We start from the raw sequence: 15,224 nt of genomic DNA, 5'->3' as shown, positions 1-15,224 counted from the left end.
AAAACGTTAAAAATATAGTAAGGAAAGTATGGAACTAGATGAGGATGTTCGAAGTCTGAATTAGCTTTCAAGACTGCTGTAGGCCTCCTGGGTGAGGTTGAGCAAGTTGCTTCATTTTGCCTCGATTTGTTCTCAGTACGGTGGTACCAGCAGTGCTGCAGTGCTGCCCCCCTGCCTTTTTCTTGATCTTTTCTGTCTGAAGCACAGGCAGTCCTCGGTCGGCTTGGTCTGGGTGGGATGCCCAGTTTAATGGGAGACTTAATTTTTGTGCAGACATTAAAATACTAACCAAGTCTTTCAGTTGGTGGCATTCTGGTTTTGTTTGGGGCAAAACCTCTCATGTTGGTCATCTGCCTTCCTGCTTTGTATAGGAGGGGACTGGAATCTCTTTCTGCACCGTTATGCTTTTTAGTAAAAAACAACCACATAATCTAGCAGGTGAAGTTGAATTAGAACTGCAAGTGCTAGCTGGGAATCACCACAACTGTTCTGTTTGCAGAGATAAACTAAGAGGAATTTTGGATCGGTGCCCGTTGCTTGTTTTTCTACAGTGGTGCTTTACCCACTGTATGGTGGTTCTACCCTAGGATTTCAGTGGCATTTAGGCACATAAATTATTTTAATCTCAGTTGTGCAAAATCGCTAGTATCCTGCCTTTCTGGGTTAGGAAACTGAGGCACAAATGCTGATTTTTCTTATAAAAGATTTCTTGAGTCATTGTTAGAGAAGGGACATGACCTGTCTGGTTTCTGGGTGTGCACTTCAGCCAGGAGCTTTTTCCAGCACTAGTAGGATTTAAAAAAACCAAAAAAAAACAGCGGAGAACCAGTTTTACCTAGATGTACAAAAGGATCCTTTAGCACAAAGCATCTCTTTTTTTATTACTTTAAAAAAAAAAATGCAGAAAAGAAGATACTAGCCTGGTAGATAAGTGGATAGAATTGGATCTTAGTTAAATGGAAGATCCTCCGTCAAGCATGAGCTACAAACCAGGAGTCTGGGGACAGGAAGAGAGACTCATTCTTCTTCCCCTTGCCTGCTGGTTAAAGATGTCACTCTAGGGATACTGAATGGAGATAGACTTTCTGTCCTGAATTTATTGGAAGTAGGATTGAGTATCGTAAGGCTCCTGTGTGCTGTGACCACGCCTGTGATCCATTATCCAGGAGAATTCCTATTAACGATTGCGGATGTTGATAGGAAATAGAAATAATACACGCTGGCGTTAGTTGTTATATGAAGAATTTACACGGGACTGGAATATTTAATCATTCCCAAACACACCAGGCTGTGTATAATGCTTGGTTTTTAATGAGAAGATTGATTGTTGCAGCGTATCTTCAGTTACCTGTTTCCGTGTGAGTGCTGTGTTGGGTGCTCTGCAGCCTTTCCTTCTACCCTGGTTGATGTGTGGCCAGGCACCTTCAGCTTCCAGGAATGTAAATGTCGGTGTCACAGAATCCCAGACTTATCTGGGTTGGCAAAGCCCTTGCAGCTCCTCCAGCCCAACCATGACCCTCACCCTGACCGTTCCCAGCTCCCCCAGACCCCTCAGCGCTGGCTCACCCCGACTCTTCAACCCCTCCAGGGATCCCGGGGACTCCCCCCTGCCCTGGGCAGCCCATTCCAACGCCCAACAGCCCCTTCTGCACAGAAATCCTTCCTCAGAGCCAGCCTGACCCTGCCCTGGGCAGCTTGAGGCCATTCCCTCGGGGCCTGGCGCTGGGGCCTTGGCTCCAGAGACTCATCCCCCTTCTCTGTCCCCTCCTGGCAGGGAGTTGCCGAGGGCCAGGAGGTCTCCCCTCAGCCTCCTCTTCTCCAGACTAATTTTGGAGAAGTTTTGAAGGTGATAGTTGAAACAGTGTAGTTTTATAAAATTTTTCAGGTCATTATGAATTAGAGAAGAGTGCACACTGCATATCCTGGTGTTCATGGCATGGTTGGAAAATGACATTTCCTATCCGCATCTCTGCCTTAAGGGAACATTAAGAGGCAAAATGGACACAAGAGACACAAGTATGGTGAATATCAGGAATCTGGTCCTCCTCCTAAAGTATATGGCTGTTGAGATTCGGTGGATGTTGATTTTAATTCAGACTCTTAATAGGGATGGTGGCAACGCTGAGATTTGGTGATTGGTCCAGACCAGACTGTGAATTTTCAGGGGTTTTGAAAGTCCTTGTATAATAAATGATACCACATTTGGGCTGTCAATCTGTCAAATTTCAGCTTTTGCTTTTTTATTTTTGTCACGGCAAAACCAGACTGAGAGTGTAGTCTTACAGCGTGTGTGTGCATTTTGCAAGGAATGCTGACAACTTGCATGCTTAGGCAACTCCGAGAATGCTGTAATGACAAGTCACCAAAAAAAAAGTGCACTCCTTGCCCGGTGTGCTTGTTCGTTCTAAGCTGAGAAAAACTCCGTGGCACTTGCCAGAATTTTGTGTATATTCCAGCTGATGATGTTTTCATGTTGAGATTGAATGCAACCTGATTTTATGGAAGTTTGGCAGGAATCCATGCAAGTGGACACTGAGCACTTCCTTCGCTCTAATTTCCCTTAGATCTCACAGAATATTTAGCAAAGCAGTGGCTGAACACCTGATGTCGGAGTGGAGAAACCTGTACAAGTGTCTGTAATTCTCTTCTTTCTGTTGACAGCTGGTCCTGGCTGAAAGCTCCCACTCTGACACAGGCTCCCAGTGCACCGAGAGCCACACAGACCTTCCGCCACCCATTGAGAGAACAGGCGGCATTGGAGACTCCCGGCCTCCGTCATTCCAGTAAGAGCGAGTTGTCTTCTTTTTTTCTTTAATTTTAAACCAAAAAATGCAATTCCTGTCTGTTTTTTCCCCATGTTTCCCCCCTGCTGCTGCCAACCAGCTATTTACTGTTATTGTTAGAAGAAGAATATACTTATTAGAACAGAGGAATTAAAAGGGGAATGGGAAGGAAAAACACCTGTCATTATTAGAATGAAATATATAACCTATATATATATATATATAATTTTAAAACCCACTGTGGAAGAGTTAAGTAGCAAGTGAGCCCAAAATAGCCTCTTCATAGTGTACGGATGACAACTTTCTATTACAGTGTTATGTATAATTCAGAGCCAGCAGAACACTGATATCAAGAGCAAAAATTTCCATAAGGGAAAATGCCTCCTCCACGTGCATAGAGAGGCTAGCAGCTTGAACTGTGCATAGCCAGATGGGGAGTCATCTGATGTCATGATAGCCTTGTTATTTCCTGCTACGTCTGCAGAACCCGTGTATATCCTTAGAATTCCTTCATTTTCGGGGAGGCCCGCTGAATTTCCACAAGGAGGATTTAAAGCAGAACCTGGTTCTAGCTGTGGTTTTAGTCTGTGTTTGGAGAAGAAAACATGGTCTTGATTTGCCTGGTATCATGGGTTTCCATTGTGTTCTGGGGCATCTATTGCCTGGCAGAGCCCTTAGTGTTGTGTATGAGTCTTTTACAGATATAAATGCCTTCTAGAGGGGATAAGAAATGTTGGGAAATACTAACCCTGCCTGCCTGTGTGTGATGCAAGGGCTTTACTGCCCTCGTGTGTTTATGAATTGCTTTATGTTGGCTGGGAGAGGCCTGTGTGAGTGCAGTCACATGACCTGCAAATATAACTAGTTCTTTGTCTTCTGGAACTATACCGACATGTAATCGCTGCAAGATCAAACTTTATTTTCAGAAATAATTGCAGTGTAAGTTAGGCACGAGTCCGTGTTTGTGGAACCACTCGCTGCTCATAACTGTGTGTACTCGGACCGATGAAATTTAAGCTGTGCTCTGCTGATGCACCTGCTGTCTTCCACAGAGATCTAAAAATCTTGTATCTTCCTGCCACCAGTCAGCACAGTGCTGCAAGTGATGCTGTCTTCATATCACAGAGAAAATGTGGGGATCCTCAAGGGGTCACCTAACTTAGGTCAGGCTGAGTCAGGAGCAGCAACACGAGAGGTCATGCTTCCAGGCTTGTGTTCTCCTCCTAGATAAACCACCTTCTCCCTCCCTCACCCCTTTTTTTCTTTTTTGTTTTAAACTGCAGTTGAGAATCTGGCTTGTGGGGATGTCTTCTGGACTAAAACTTGTTCTCCTTTAATGCCTTCTTTGGTTCTTCACAATTGGATGTCTTTAACGTTTTGTAGTGGGGTTTTGCTGTTGTGTTTTGTTTTTTTGATCCAGGAGAGAGCCTAATGATGACTTAAATTTATTTCTGTAACACAGGGCAGAGTATCTCACTCAGTTATTCTGCATGAAGCCCTTAACTCAGTTTCACTATTAGAATTTCAGTTTAAAACATACCCACTCCGGGTTTAAAGATTCCAAGTGATAAAGAATCCACTGTATTTTGAAATTGTTTCACTTGGATAAACTAAGTAAGTTGAGCTGCTCAAGTTTTTCATTGTAAAGTGTGGCTTCCAGAGCTTCACTCATGACTGTAGTTCTCTTCTGACCACTTAAAATTCTCCAGCAATTTTTGAAAATGATGTTTCTTGGGATTTTGGCATGGTGATTCCACAATAGTGTGTTCGGTGCCATTTCTGCATGCTGTCTCCTTGAATAGTATTTCCATTTGAGTGGTGCAACCCTGTAACTTTCCCAACTGTCACTTCAGGATTGCTGTACACTCATGTATTACCTCCCCTTCTGTAAGTGTGATTTAATGTTCTTGGTTCCTAAATCCCTGAGATTTTTTTAAAATGCTATTCAAACTACCAGAGGTCTGTCATCTCCTGTCTTCCTTCTTCACTGTTGATTGGGGGCTTATTTATAAGAAGCCCCAACTGAGCCTAGGTGTTGTGTAATTGTACAAACAGAAATGTTGCTGGGCAACGAAGAAGACAAGAAACAGATGAAGCAGACAGGTCATCAGGCAATACCATCCAAGGGAACGAGATCCTTATCAGAGGTGAAGTGGTAACCGCAGCTGGCTGCCTGACAGCAGTGATATTTTGCTTCATCATCGATTAAATCCAAAGAAAATGTACTTTTCCCTCCTTGATGAGAGTTCTGAAGTTCATCCTGTATTTAATGCTCCACTGCTTCTGTTTATTGGTTGCCAAATCCACGTTCATCTGAATGGGTGAGGCTGCTCCTTGTTTACTGCTGGAGGTGCATGAGTTAAGAGTAGTGACCTCTGAGCTGCCTTTCTAACACAGCTCTTGGGTACGTGCGCTGAAAATTGAATTTAACTGGCTCAGCAATGAGAGAGGAAACAAGCCAGCTGTGAGTTCCCTTTTGCAGTCTTTGTTAGGGTCTTAAACCACTTTTCTAGCCTGGGAAGCGATTTAGAAGTGGAAAGGATGAGCAGTAGTCACTAGATGGTGCTGCTGAGGTGTTGGAGAGCCTCCCAGGGTGACCTTAGAACTGTCACCCTCTTTCTCTTTTCGGTTGTGCTGGACAGAAACAAGAAATGCAGACGTACTGGTGACAGCACTTAAATATATACTTCCATTGTGATTAGCTTCATTAGGGCTTAAAAAGTCAAATGTTTTCTTGAGTAAGAACCTCGATTTCCTAACCCGTGTGGTGGGCATGTCAGTACATTTCATTAGTGCAAAGAAAGTGTGTGGGTGTGCAGAAGGCTCTTCAGCAGTCCCCTGAAATGGGACGCTATGCAGATGTGCTTCCACATACACCAGTCCTGGGTCCAGCTTCCACAGAAGCCCATGGGGCCGGCTGGTTAGATCGTTGTTGGTTTAATTCCCTGTGTAAAATGTTCCTGGCTCCAGCCTCATGGAATTGCAGGAGAGGTACAGTAAGGACTGATGCTGTGCTGTGTGTACAGCGATGGCCATTCTGCACTCTGTAGGACATGTCAGGCAGAAATAGCAGGTGCAAAGGGCAGATGTGAGTTGGGACTCCTTTCTAAGTGGGTGCTATTTATGGGACAGAGAGGAAGAGTGTGATCAGAGATGTTCTGTGGGAAATCTTTCTCAGCAGAGCATTAGCTCACGTCAGATCATGCACTATTAACATTTTCAGGAGCTTTAGCTCAGTTTCCACGATTTAGGCCATTAAAATGATCTGTGGCCTTTGCCAGCACTCCCAAGAGGCTTTTCTTCTTTCCTTCCATATGAGCACTTCAAGGTACCTTATAAAATATAAGAATTTATAGTGGAGAGACATAGAACAGATTGAGCCCAAGGGGAAAACTAAATAGCTAAGCTAGTTCTGGTCAGCAGGAGAAAAAAAAAGCATCTTCATCTTCCCCTTTGCTCCAGCCAACTCTGCTTTAACATGACTAATTTTTTTTTTCCTCAGCAGAGATCTTGAAACAGATGGTTGCAAATAACCAGGCTTACGTATTCATATTCAGTGTTCTGTCCTACAGCCACTGCTCTTGGTTAGTCCTTGCTTTCTCTATTGGAATTAGAAGTGAAAACCAATCTGGTTTACATGAGCTGAGAAATGGCCCTTCCTTGGTACCTGCACGTGCACGTTCAAGAGTATGGAACTGTCAGGGCTGGTTGTTTAGATTCATCCCAGACAGTGGCCCTTAACCATGGGGGCAAGTCTCTGTTGCCTATTTGGAACCTTTTGTTCTGGCTAATTGTAATAGTGAGAAAGTTACTCCCCATAGAACCCTCACAAAAGCAGAGTGGAAGAAATCTGGCCACTGAGATCATCATCAAGATCTTTCTGCTTTTTGCCCAAAGCTCACTTGCTCATAATGGTCCTTCACTGGGACTTCCTAGATTAATATTGTGCTGGCACATCTGTGTAGCTTTCAAACACAGTTGAGAACATGAGGAAAGGACCTGGGGTCTATTTGTACGTTTCACAGACACGCACATAATTATTTTGAGCTTCGCTGTGACTCGCAAGACTTCAGCCTGCAAGGTCAGTGCTCGGTATTGAAAGTGGTCACAATGAGCTGTAGCTTCTGCCCTCTGACCGTCAGCATGCTGCGTATCTAGCTTGGGTATTGTCAGGAAAACACTCCTGCTCAGGGTGAACAAGCACTTAAGGAAGTGAGCTGAAACACTGGGTTTAGTTTAAAAAAAAATATTTATTTATTGGGTGTTGTAGAAAAGGCAACTTTTAATTCACAGGCTTGAGAATAAGCCCCTGATAGAGCACGTTGTCTGTCGGCATTACGAGAGGAGCTCGTACATACTTGTATATATTTCTTGGATCTGTGATCTTCAGAATGAGCATGGGAGAGTTTGCGAGATGCATGGGAACTTGGGGCTGTCTTGGAGGTGGAGAGGAGTGTTAGGGTCAAACAAAGTTTTGTTCTTGCAAAAAAAACCCCAGTGTTCTGTGGTCTTGTGTTAGGCAGGCACGGTGTGAATGTGTGATGTTAAAGCTGTCACGCTGGGACTGTGCTGAACTCCCATTTCCTTTGCAAGTGTGTTAGCACCTACAGCTGTCTTGTACTTAGTTGTCATCTCAGCACGTGCTAAGTGATCCCTTTCCTTAGCATATTAGTAGGCTTCTTTCCCTGTGGAAATTCATGCAACCGTCTTGTGGCAGCTTTTTCAGTGTCATGCTGGTACTACCTGTGTAACAGGGCACTGATACTGAAGTGTCTTTTCACCCTTCGGGTAGTTTTGGGGTGAGCAGAGCAGCCTGGGGGAGCTTGCAGTGCTGCAGCAAGACTGCAGCTCATCTGCGTAATAGTTTTTTGGCTTCTAAACCAACATGCTCACGACTGCAACTGTTTTTATCAAAAAGAAAAAAAAAAAAAAGAGATGACTCCACTGTTTCTTCCTGTTTGTTCTCTAACAGCCCAAATGCTGCCAGCAGCCGGGATGGCCTGGACAATGAAACAGGAACAGAGTCAGTTATTAGCCACCGGCGAGACAGACATCGGCGGAGAAATAGAGAGGGGCATGAGGATGGTGAGTCCTATTTAATTTTTCCCCTTTTTCATTTAGAAAGAACATTTTTTTCTTATCATCTTTCAGAGCAACAATGACTTTTACATGAATACAGCAGTAGAGAAGCGTGTCTGCCTGCTTGCGTGCTTTCAGGGACTTATTATTTTAATGGAATAATTTGATAATTGCTTTGAAACTCTTTGAAGCTCAGTGTTTTCTGAGAGATCTGGACAACCTACAGTAAAGTGGCAGAGAGATTATTTTTGATGATATACAGAACTTTCTGTGGTATTAGAAGATGATTAGCTTGGAGAGGTATAATGACACGCAGTGCTGGGCTCCATATTGTCATGGCTGGGCTGCCTCCATTATTCAAGTTTGCTCATTTAAAGGTGGAACACATTATTTGTGTGATGTGTTGGGAGTTTGCAGTGTCGACAGTATTTTAGCATTGCAAGGTCCGAGCCAAAATCCTCTGAAATATTTTGTTGATTTCTCTAGGCTTGGATCAGCAGTTGTATTTTATGCTGGTATAGCTATAGCACATTGGCTCTGAAGATCTTTTTTTATTCATAAATATACTCAAAGTACACTTATAAACTACAGAACTTCATCTCTTGCCTCTAGTCTGTACATCAAAGTAAGCTTGGTTTTTTTTTTCATTTGTTGCCAGACAAGAATTTCCAGGCTTAATTAAGAATTAATAGGTGCCACCCATTGAGTTTAAAATGATCCAGAATATGGAATCCTTGGGCCCAAGAGATGCCATCACAGGCTTTATTCACAGCTCCACCCACTAAAGTATTTGCCTCCAGTTAGAAAACTGTCATGTATATAGTGTGGGTTAGAAGCAGGTGTCTTTCTGTTCATTTAACCCTTCCAACTTGTGACTGACTCAAAGTGACTGAAAATTACTCCGTGGTTGGAGCAGAGAGCTGTCCTTGCATGATTCCTGCTGCAGATTCCTTTGAGAAATCACAGAAAGAGGCAGAATCTTCTAATAACGTGTTAAACGGTGATTTGTTTTTAACATTAAACTAGTGCCAGTGCATGTTTTGCCATGGACTTTTGTGGCAAAAGAGGCAGTTGTTCTCTAGGGCCATAGTCTCGACTGCTCATATTGTACTGCTTGAGCACAGGAGTTTCTGCCTTCTGATGGCCTGAAACTAGTTGCTACTTTTCCCTTTAGATAGAAATGGGATAAAATTTCCTCCTTCTGTCAGTCTAGGCTGTGGTCAAGCCAAGAACATATCACTCAGTAGGGCAAATGTTATCTGTTCTCAAAACAACGTACGAGGAAGAGGTGAGTTTTGTTAACGTGCATAAACCAAGGACAACTGTTGAATCATTTTGGTCTCATGAAATGTATTGTTTAATGTCCATAGTGTCTCTGTGGTCATCTTAATATTTTATTTAAAAACCCCAAACCACCAGTATGTTGTTATCAGTTGAAAGCAATGTCTCCAAAATGCAGAGTCCAGCGCTATATCATGAACTGCCACTTAAAAAGATGAAAAGAAGTGAAATACCCTTATCTTGGAGAAGGAGTCTCCTCCTAGTAACAACGGTCACGCATTAGTAGAGTCATTCTCCTGAGTCTTTACGTCCTCTGTGTCTGTAGCACAGTTGGAGGTAAAATGGGGGAGTGGTCATAGGAAAAGGGGGACGAAGGTGGAGGAAGGGCAGCAAGGTTGTGACATCTGGTTCACAGCTATTTCAGGGGCAGAAGCTCTCTGCTCACCTGTCATTATGAAAATAAATCCTCCTTTCCCTGCAGAAAGAAGGAAACGCAGTTAAAGCGTTTGATCTTGCGCTGTAGAGACTTGTTTAAATAATACCAAAATTACAGCTCTAGTAGTTCGCAGAGTGGCAGGGTGAGGGATTTTCACTGGAGCACTGCATTACTCATAGGTTTGTTCCGTAGGTATTATTATGCAGAGTAGCTAAGATATATGTACAGTAGTACTGCCAGCTCACCAAGCGGCACAGTAACGTGCACCGTGTGGTGTTTGTAACTGCTTGAGCTCCTGTTTGGTATAAAGTGAATGACAGAGAACAATCACACTGACAACGAGGATATCCCTGGATACTCTGCCAAGGGAGAGAAGTACCCCCCTTCCACAAGAAAAAACGAACAATGCATTACAGCCTTCATTTCAAACAAGGTGAAGTGAGAAATAGTGCTATTGAGCCATTTGGGAACTGCAGAGATGTCGACACGTTGAGCTAAAGCCTGTACAGGTCAAGCAAGCTTACTCCACTGATCCCTGATCACCGTGGAACTGAGAGGTCCAACAGAATGAGGTTCTTATTCTGACTTGGAAAAACCCCAGGGTAGGGAGCAGCAGGGAAGCAAAACAAAGATCTGTTGGGAATGCAGGTAAAACGAAAATGTCCCAAAGTAAATGTGAGTAGAAAAACAGAATTCTAACTGTGAGCTGTGCAGAAAAATCTCTCTCCTGTCAGCCTGACATTTGGGGACCATTCCTGTTTTCAGAGCACGACGGAAGCTTCGTTTTAAGTTGGCCACTAGTTTTCACTTCAGTGCCCTCCAGCCCCCCACTGCACAGCTCCATCGTGAATAGATGAGAATTTCATCTTAATCTCCCAAATGGATTTAGGTTTTGTCTTTTAGAAAGATTGAAATAACACTCCGTAATGAGCTTCATAGGCACCATTAGTTGTAGGCAACCTTTTACTCCTTCTCATTAAGGGTTAGACCCATGAACTAAAAAGTCATTCTACATAGCAGTGGAGTCCTTAAAGCATAATCATCCCTGTCTTCTTAAACTGCAGGTTTTAATTCTAAAAAGACCAGTTTAAGGCTCAAATGAAAAAAGTTCTTGCACAGACCAATTATTGGGAGTAATGGTGTGAGAAGGGGCTAAGACTGAATTGGCAGGAAGCCGAAGGGTTAAGCATTTTTCTGTGTTTGTGCATTTGTATGAATTAAAAAATGTTTATTGCCAGCTTGTTTCCTCTTTGTTTTGCAGTGACAGCTATTCAAAACGCTTGCAGGGCAAAGTATTATATGGAGAGCTCAGAACAGACAGATGCTTTGCCCTGAAAAGCTGATAGTGGAAACATCTGAGCCAAAAGCTGGCAGGGGAAAACAGGCATGGGAAAAAGGGGCTTGTTCTCTTTAGCTACTGTTGATATTAGGAAAAAAACCCAACTTTTAGAACTCCTTAAAGAGTTAAAACAGTTTCTTTGTCATTTCTGTCCTGATCTCCATTTTACTTTGCACAGATTGTTTCCTAATTGTACAACAGACTGGAAAACTTTGTCAGCTAGTTCAGTCTGACAGCCGGTGCCTGGACTGCAGCAGGCTTCTGACGGAGACGTTCAGTTTTGATTTGAAGATCTAGGTGATGGTAAACTAACCCAATTCTCCGATGCTGATAATTAAAAGTGTGGTATCGTGGGCAGATTGATCACAAATGCTAGCCTGATGTTTTACTTCACTGTTGCAGGATTACTCATCATATGAAAAACTATTTCTGCTGAATTGCTAATGGTCATTTATAGACATACAAACAGAGGCCATTATAAATATTGATGGCATACTGCAGCTAGAAGATGTGGGACACACCTGGTAATCTGACAGAGTTCTCACACCTCTTTCCATTGGAAATGCAAAAGGATTTTGCAGCGCAGAGGCTGTGATTTACTAGACCAGGGATTCAGTCTGGTAACAACACAGGCTAGGGCACTTGCAAGCTCTTCCACCCATTTCCCTTGAGTTATGCTGCTATTTTAAGTACAGAGGCAATGAACAGCCATGGGTGCTCCTATGCTTCTATCTTCTCTGGTTTCAAAATTAAACCCACAAAGAGATTGTGATGGGCTGAGGAACATAATGAAACTCCTTTGTTCATCAGTGTGCATTTGAAGGTGTGCGACATTTCAGATACCATAAGGGGAAAAAGGGTCTGGAAAACTTGAAGTGTATTTATAATTTTCTTAGTGAAATATCTGGCAGAGATAGGGAGAAAAATGAGACGGGATGTAGTTTCAGAAGAATTACCCCTCTGGTTCTTACTATACTTAAGAGAGAGGAAGAACTTTTGTTACTGGTGTTGAATCTGTCCTGTGTCTGTCTAGAAGCCTTTCTCTGGTAGCACTGTACAACTGATGAAATCAGGAAACACAAGTGATTCAGCTGGACAAGTTCTGCCTAGCAAAAGTTTTCCTTTTAAATGGAGAATGGGAGGAAGGTGAAGCCAGAGGGGCAGTCACCAATCTGTAGTTTCCTTCCTTCCCTGCTGTAGATGTCCAAACACACGGCATCAGCAGAGCCTCATCAGCCACGGAACGCTCTTGGGTTTGTTGTTGGCCCTTTCATCACCTGAGCGCCTGCTTGACTTTAAGGAAGTATGCTTAAATCCAAACGATTCTGGTCAGCCTCTATTATGTGCTCAAATTCTGTGTTGAACCGAATGTCTGATAGGTGCTAGGGGAAGGTGCTTTCTGCACTTTGCTCCTGGACCCGATTTACACCTGTGTGAAGTCTAAGGAAAGCTTTACACTTAGGTCAGTCCTCTGCCAGAGCTTTGGTTATTTGTGCACCAACCTGTAGCAAAACAACTTGTTTATAGGGTCTCCCAGATTTTCATCTTACTGTGTTCCTTTTCAGTAATTTTTAGTAGACTCTTCTTTGCTCATGGGAAGCAGAACAGTGTACGATGTTGTATATGCAAAGCAGATGCTAATTCTCATCCACGGATGCTCAGAAAGCTGGGCAAACAGTGAAGGATCAACAAAGAGAGATGTAATTTTTCCCCAGGGAATTGCCTAGTTTAAATTTGCTGTATGATTCTCATACTTCAGGCATGAGATTACACACCAAGAGTGCAAGTGTAAAGAGGTTTTGCTCTGATGCTGCTGTTGTGTTCTCAGTGGGGTTAATAAAGTGAACCAGCTGAGAAAGATGAGCCCTGTGAGGTGAGCGTGGACATAGTTGCCTCCTCTTTGGGTGTGTGTGTGTATATATATTTTAAGGTATAATGATTATTATACCATGGAGGTGACATATGCGGAGAATTTTAATATTTTTTTGGCAAGGCTTTGTATCTAAAGATGCTTTTATATGAATTGGGGAATATGTCTTTTCCTGATCACCTTTCACACTAATTAGTAGCAAATCTATCCCCTGGCATTAGCTTCATACAGAATTAGTCTGGAAGAGTTGAGCTGTCAGTATGTCAGAGCTCCACTTTCTCTCTTAAAGCAACAAAAGTCCTCGTTGCTTTGGGAAGTTGACAAAGTCCTATTAAGTGAAAGTAGAGTGAGGATCTTAATTAGAAACGTGGGAGGTCTGCCTGGCACATGTTCTTGGGACCCCTTGCTGTCTAGAACAAAGCTCCCATGTGTAATTTCCTGAGGAGGAGTGGGAAAGGGGACTGTGGAAGCTCTAATTAGGGAGGTAATTAAGGGACAAGTTTTCTTTGGCATTGGAGAATGTTTTATAGCTACTGCTCGGTTTCTGACAAGTCTGCAGATGTCAAGTGTCGACACTGGTGTTTCAACACTGAGTTTGCTGTGGGGTGAACTTAACTATTGTGCAGCCAGCTGAAAAATGCTGGATAATGACCTGTGCTTTGAGAAGCTCTTAATGTGGGCACACTTAGAGATCCCCAAGTATTTGGGAAGAGGAGCTGTTGCAGATTTCCAGTCATTGATGCGGTATATGTATTCTTTACCGTAGTGTGTGCCAAGGAATCCAAACAAAAAGGGCTGGGACTACAAAACAATTGCAGTGGGAACTTGAACAGTGGTAGCTGAAAATACAGGGCTCAGCAATTGTTGCTTTTGAAAGGCTCTGTCATGTACAACTATGAGGTGTCTGGTGAGCCCCTGAAGTTTCAAAGTGACTAGATGGCCGTAGTGGGATATGGGCAGTGTGGGACTGCGTGCCTTTGGTACTGGTTGTAATCTGTCCCGTGGTGATGTCTAGAAGCCTTGCTCTCAGCACTGTAGAGCGATTCGAGGGGCTCTTTAAGGGTTCCAGAGAACTTCAAACACAGGTTGGGGTATAGGGGTATAGCACACAGATGGGCACAAGCATCCAGCAGGAGTGGACAACGTAATACTCGACGTTCTTCCCTACTTTTGTAGCGGAGACTCTAACCCCTGCCTGCAGCACTGAGCTGCACAGATGAGGTTGCAAGTCTTCGTTGAAAAAGTGGTAACATATTTCCTGGTAATAATTGGTAAAGACTTTCTGCATTGGTGGGGGTTGGAAGCTCTGTTGTTTTTTCTCTTAAGTGGGAGCTTGGCTATGACTTCTTCCTGAGACACTCACACCTTTGTTCTCTGCAGTGTCACGGAACCCTCTTTACAGCTTCCTTGAGCAGATGCTGCTCTACTCTTTTCTGCTTTCAAGGATTATTTGATTTAGTACTTTGATGTGCTTTTGTCCCTCAGGCAGGGCCTATGCTGCTGTTGATAAAAGTCAAGGAGGACATATTTTAACCTCCGAGGCTATGCTTTATTCTAATCTCTGTGACACATTGAAAGGCTTTTGTCAGACAGTCTCAGTGCACTCTGTCATCCTCTAATGAAGAAACAGGAGCAGGGGGTCAGCAGGGCAGAAAGTCCCTGGTTATTAGTGGGACGGGCATTGAACCAGAGCAGAGAACGATTCTTGTTTAGACTAAGGACGTGGATTATCTAGGAGTATTTTATGAATAACCCCCCTATAATCATGGTTTGTGTTTGCTTGCTCAATTATAATAATGATTCCTGACCCCCAGTCCCCCCAGACAGTGTTAGCTAAATCAAAAAAAACTTAGAAAAGGGAATTAATTGTGTAAAGATTACAAAAACTTTATGGATGTAAATGCACACCGAAATTACACAGGAAACCTTTCCTGTGAATTCAAGGCTAGCTGTTGCTGTTTAGGAGGTGTAAAACACTGTTAAAATTGAAGTGTGTTTGCATACTGGTAAAGCCACTTTTATCTGTTGGAGCAGCATATAGGAGCTTTTCTGTAGAAGATCTAGTTCAAACAGGAAACCTGTGAAGTTGAACTCATTTTTTCTGTTTAAAGTTTGAGAAGATAGAGCTGGAAAAAGGAAAGGGAAAAAATATAAACAGGGGACAACATTATCTAGTGAGCTCTTCTGATCTAGTATATTAGCCAGGTGTATTTTAGTTGGAATATCTAGAAATACGGATGTTGAACTCAGCTGTCAGTGTCTCTTCAGATCTGCAGAATGAGACTAAAAGCCCTTTTCTTTACCTCACATCTGTTCACCCGCTCCAGTTCCAGCTGAATCCAGCTGTGCACTGGCTCTTAGGGAAACGATGGAGTGAACCTTTTTCATAGCGCTCAAAGAACAATTCTCTTCCATTTTTGGTTTATATTCAATGAT

The 15,224-nt window shown here is 43.1% G+C and overlaps 1 protein-coding gene across 2 annotated transcripts in view; it reads left to right on the top strand.

Annotated features, from left to right (window-relative positions):
• Window positions 1-15,224, top strand: part of DVL1 (dishevelled segment polarity protein 1) — a 64,580-nt gene that overhangs the window by 13,093 nt on the left and 36,263 nt on the right. The window contains exons 2-3 of one of the 2 annotated variants that reach the window (XM_026862587.1): window positions 2,662-2,783; window positions 7,756-7,868. The gene's annotated coding sequence lies outside the window, so the exon portion shown is untranslated. Of the gene's footprint in view, window positions 1-2,661; window positions 2,784-7,755; window positions 7,869-15,224 lie in introns of those variants that run through there. The other variant, XM_026862586.1, reaches the window with a different exon arrangement.

Source organism: Athene cunicularia (assembly GCF_003259725.1).
Source record: "Athene cunicularia isolate RWA chromosome 21 unlocalized genomic scaffold, athCun1 chr21_part1, whole genome shotgun sequence".
NCBI lineage: Eukaryota > Metazoa > Chordata > Aves > Strigiformes > Strigidae > Athene > Athene cunicularia.
The sequence above is the reverse complement of the archived record's forward strand: the minus strand, read 5'-3'. Positions and strand labels throughout refer to the sequence as shown.